We start from the raw sequence: 5,665 nt of genomic DNA on the forward strand, positions 1-5,665 counted from the left end.
TAGGATATAAATTTCTAAGAAACAAAGTTTTTACAGACACCATCTTTTATACCCACCCTAATAGTCTAACTCTAAAGAGGATAAAGCCAATGACTTTCCTCACGAGAGCTCATGACTAATGTCGCCCCATGATCCGTTATGAGCATTGAGATAAGACTCAAATATTCCCAAAGAAAGAAGCACAATGCATGTTGTGGTTGCCTATTCGTCAACAGTGAGCACTGCATCCCAAACTAGCTCATCTCAGGAATTAAATAAGGTTAGTCACAGGCATTTCTTCCACTGTATTATTGTAGAAAATCTCAATGTCATGAAGAATTATTTTGTCTTCTTCAGTAACAAAGTTTATAGCCACACCTCTGCCAATTCTGTGAATATAGTTTTCACGATTGGTAGTTAGATCATAGTTTATAACAAAGACACTTGTTGCACATCAGTCTCGTGAACTAACAAGTCAGTAGTGATCAGAACACCACTTGACTCTGATCAGAATTCCCTCATGATAACATCTGTCTCCTTCTGGTCCATGTCACCATGCAAAGCAGAAATTATGAAGTCTCTGGCATGCATTTTCTCAGTGAGCCAGTCTACCTTGTGCCTTGCATTAGGAAAAATGACAGCCTGCATAATAGTCAGTGTCTTGTACAAATCACAAAGTGTAGTCAACTTCCATTCCTCTCTTTCAGCATTAATGTAAAACTGTTTGATTCCTTCTTCCTTTTTGACCAGAATTTAAATTGGATCTCTCATGAATTTTTTGGTCACTTCCAACATATCAGTTGGCATTGTGGCAGAAAGCAACATAACCTGAATACTTCTATTTAATTTTTAGAAAAGCTCATAGATTTCATCCTTAAACCCTCAGCTCAACATTTCATCTGCATCATCCAAAACAAACATTTTGATCCATCTTGGAGAAAAATATCTTATGTTTAGCATATCGAACACTCTCCATGGTGTACTAGAAACAGTATGTGGTGCTTCTGCCTGCAGTTTTTGCATTTTATTTCGAACATTTGTTCCACCAATGCAGGCATGAAAGTTGCTCCCATATAGTCTCCAAGTGCCAGAATTACGTTTTGGATTTTTAATATAGGGAACAATAGCTCTCGGCTGAATAGCTGAAGGCTTCTCAAAACCATAAACATGGATTCCCCCCAGAAGAGATTTCTTTAAATTCATACTATCAAAGTTATCAACAGTCTAATTCCAGTTGCTCTTGATGACACCATTGGTCCATTCCCTTTGGGCCACCATGTTTTCTGTTATAATCCATGGAGTCACTAGACATGATAAAAAGAACTACTCAGCCTGACTGAAAAACATTTTATATTTTTTATTATAGAGATCTTTCACTTGTTTGGTTAAGTTTATTCTTAGGTATTTTTTTAAGGTAGCTACTATATATGGAATTGCTTTCTTGATTTCTTTTTCAGAGTGTTTGCTATTGATGTATATAAATATTACTGATTTTTGTGGGCTAATTTTTCAGCCTGCAAATTTACTGAATTCATTTATCAATTCTAACAGTTTTTTGGTGGAATCATTAGGTTTTTCTAAATATAAGATAAGGTCATCTTTAAATAAGGATAATCTGAATTCCTCCTTTCCAATTTGGATGCCCCTTATTTCATCCTATTGCCTAATTGCTTTGGCTAGGACTTCCAGTATTACATTGAGGAGGAGTGGTGAAAGCAGACATTTTTGTCTTATTCCAGACGTTAGAGGGAAAGCTTTGTTTTTCCTTGTTCAGCATGATATTAGCATGGGTTTGTCTTATATAACCTTTATTGTTTTGTGGTATGTTCCTTCTATGCCCAGGTTGTTGAATGTTTTTATCACGAAGGGATGTTGAATTTTGTCAAATGCTTTTTCATTGTTTGTTGAAATAATCACATGGTTTTGTTCTTGATTCTGTTAATGTGATGTATCACATTTATGAATTTGTGTATGTTGAACTATCTTTGCATTCCTGGGATGATTCTCACTTGATCATGGTAAATGATCTTAATGTGTTCTTGAATTCAGTTTGCACAGAAATAGAAACTATCAACAGAGTAAACAGACAAACTACAGAACAGGAGAAAATATTCACAAACTATGTGTGCAACAAAAATCTGATATCAAGCATCCATAAGGAAGTTAAACAAATTTACTAGAAAAAAAACACCATTAAAAAGTGAGCAAAGGACACGAACAAGCACCTTTTAGAAGAAGACACACATGAGAGCAACAATCACATGAAAAAAGCTCAACATCACTGATCATTAGAGAAATGCAAGACCCAAAGATGGAAATACAATTTGACCCAGCAATCCTGTTATATTATTTGATCAAGCAATGCTTTTACTGGGTGTATACCCAAAAGGACATGAAACATTCTATCATAAGGACACATGTATGCATATGTTCATCACAGCACTATTCACAATAGCAAATCTAAATGCCTATCAATGGTAGGTCGGATAAAGAAAATGTGGTATATATACACCATGGAATACTATGCAGCCGTAAAAAAGAATGAGATTATGTTCTTTGCAGGAATGCAAATACAGCTGGAGGCCATTATCCTTAGAAAACTAATGCAGGAATAGAAAACCAAATACCACATATTCTTAGTTATAAGTGGGAGCTAAATGATGAACACATACAGAAGAACAACACACATGGGTCTGTTGGTAAGAGGAGGGTGGGAGGAGGGAGAGTATCAGGAAAAATACCTAATGGGTACTATGTTTAATGTCTGTGTGATGAAATAATCTGTACAGCAAACCCCCATGACGCAAGTTTACTTATATAAAAACCTGCACATGTACCCTTGAACCAAAAAAGCTAAATTGAACTTGAACTAAAAAGCTAAATTAAAAAAGTAGAAATCTTATAAATAAAGAATACCATAGCAAATGAAAAACTTGATGAAACAAAGAAAAGAATTAGTGTCCTTCAAGGCAGAACATATAAAATTAGCTAATCAGCAGATCAGAAAGAAAAAAATAATTTTAAAAAGTGAAGGAGGTTTATAAGAATTATGGGAACCACCAAGTGAACAAACCTCTGCATAACTGAAATTCCCAAAGAAAATGAGAGAGAAAAAGATCTTGAAAGCATATTTAATAAAATTATGGTTGAAAACTTCCCAAATCTGGAGAAAGACAACAGCATCCAGTAACAAGAAGCTCAGAAGTCACAAATCAGATTCTACCCAAAGAGTAATTATCCAAGTGAAAATTAATGATGAAGATAATACTCAAAGCAGCAAGAAAAAAGAAACAATCAACACAATTAACAGAGCCTCAGTAAGACTTTTAGCAGATTTTTCAGCAGAAATCCTGCAAGCCAGGAGAGAGTAGGGTGCTATATTCAAATTGCTGAAGGGGAAAAAACAACTGCCAACCAAGAATACTGGACCCAGAATAGCTATCCTTCAAACATGAAGGAAAGATAGAGTGTCCAAGACAAAAAAATAAATAAATAAATAAAAAAGCTGAGGGAATTTATGAACACCAGACCTGTCTTAGAAGAAATACTAAAAAGAATTCTTTAGTCTGAAAGAAATGGTTGCTAATATGTACAAATAAACATCCAAAGGTATAAAACTCATGGGTAAATTCAGGATACTCTAATACTGTAATTTTGGTAACTAAACCACTTTTTAAAATCTACTTTTATTTTAAGTTCAGGGATACATACATGTGCAGGTTTGTTACATAGGTAAACTTGTGTCGTGGGGGTTTGTTGTACAGATTATTTTATTACCCAAGTATTAAGCCTAGTATCCATTAGTTATTTTTCCTGATCCTTTCCCTCCTTTCATCTTTCACCCTCCCAAATTCCCCAGTGTGTGTTGTTCTTTTCTGTGTGTCCATGTGTTCTCATTATTAGTTCCCACTTATGAGTGAGAATATGTGGTATTTGGTTTTCTGGTTCCTGTGTTAGTTGGCTAAGAATAATGGCCTCAGCCGGTGCGGTGGCTCATGCCTGTAATCCCAGCACTTTGGGATGCCAAGGCGGGTGGATCACGAGGTCAGGAGATCAAGGCCATCCTGGCTAACATGGTGAAACCCCGTCTCTACTAAAAATACAAAAAATTAGCCGGGCTTGGTGGCAGATGCCTGTAGTCCCAGCTACTCGGGAGGCTGAGGCAGGAGAATGGCGTGAACCCAGGAGGCGGAGCTTGCAGTGAGCCCATATCACACCACTGCACTCCTGCCTGGGTAACAGAGCGAGACTCTCTCTCAAAAAAAAAGGAAAAATAAAAAAAATAAAAAAAAGAATGATGGCCTCCAGCTCCATCCAGGTTCCTGCAATGAACGTGATCTCATTGTTTTGTATGGCTGCATAGTATTCCATAGTGTATATGTGCCACATTTTCTTTATACAGTCTATCATTGATAGGCATTTAGGTTGATTCAATGTCTTTGCTATTGTGAATAATGCTGTGATGAACGTATGCATGCATGTGTCCTTATGATAGAATGTTTTATGTTCCTTTGGGTATATACCCAGTAACAGCATTGCTTGATCAAATAATATTTCTGTCTTTGGGTCTTTCGGGAATCACCATGCTGTCTTCCACAATGGCTGAACTCACTTATACTTTCACTGACAGTGTATACGCATTCCTTTTTCTCCATAACCTCACCAGCATCTGTTATCTTTTGACTTTTTAATAACAGGCATTGTGACTGGTGTGAGATGGTGTCTCATTGTAGTTTGATTTGCATTTCTCTAATGATCAGTGATGCTGAGCTTTTTTTTATATGATTATTGCTTGCATGTGTGTCTTCTTTTGAAAAGTGATTGTTCATGTCCTTTGCTCACTTGTTAATGGGGTTATGTTTTCTTCTTGTAAATTTGTTTAACTTCCTTATGGTTGCTCAATATTAGATTTTTGTTGGACAAATAATTTGTGAATATTTTCTCCTGTTCCTGTAGTTTGTCTGTTTACTCTGTTGATAGTTTCTATTTCTGTACAGAAGCTCTTCAGTTTAATTAGATCCTATTTGTCATTTTTTTTAACTTTTGTTGCAATTGCTTTTGACATCTTTGTCACGAATTCTTAGACTGTTTAGTCTGTTTCTATATCCAGAATGGTATTGCTTAGGTCGCCTTCCAGGGTTTTTAATAGTTTGGGTTTTACATTTAACTCTTTAATCCATCTTGAGTTAAATTTTGTATTTGGTGTAAGGAAGAGGTCCAGTTTCAATCTTCTGCATTTGACTAGCCTGTTATCCCAGCACCATTTATTAAAAAGGAAATACATCCCCAATGCTTGTTTCTGTCAGGTTTGTTGAAGATCAGATAATTGTAGGTGCACAGCCCTATTTCTGTGTTCTCTATTGTGTTCCGTTGGTGTATGTGTCTGTTTTTTTCCAAGTACCATGCTACTTTGGTTATTATAGCCCTGTTGTACAGTTTGAAGTTTGTTTGTATGATGCCTCCAGCTTTGTTCTTCTTGCTGAGGATTGCTTGGCTGTTTAGGCTTTTTTTTTGGTTTAATACGAATGTTAAAATAGTTTTTCTAGTTCTGAAAAGAATGTCAATGATAGTTGAATAGGAATGGCATTGAAACTACAAATTGCTTTGGACAATATGGTCAATTTAATGATGTTGATTCTTCCTATCCATAAGCATAAAATATTTTCCATTTTTAAAATTGTTGCTA

The 5,665-nt window shown here is 35.8% G+C and overlaps 1 pseudogene; it reads right to left on the reverse strand.

Moving 5' to 3' along the window:
• Positions 1-250: 250 nt before the first annotated feature.
• On the reverse strand, positions 251-1,291 carry LOC129469728 (eukaryotic initiation factor 4A-II-like; annotated as a pseudogene).
• Between the last annotated feature and the right edge of the window lie 4,374 nt (positions 1,292-5,665).

The sequence above is a fragment of the Symphalangus syndactylus genome, chromosome 1 (genome assembly GCF_028878055.3).
Source record: "Symphalangus syndactylus isolate Jambi chromosome 1, NHGRI_mSymSyn1-v2.1_pri, whole genome shotgun sequence".
Taxonomy (NCBI): Eukaryota; Metazoa; Chordata; class Mammalia; order Primates; family Hylobatidae; genus Symphalangus; species Symphalangus syndactylus.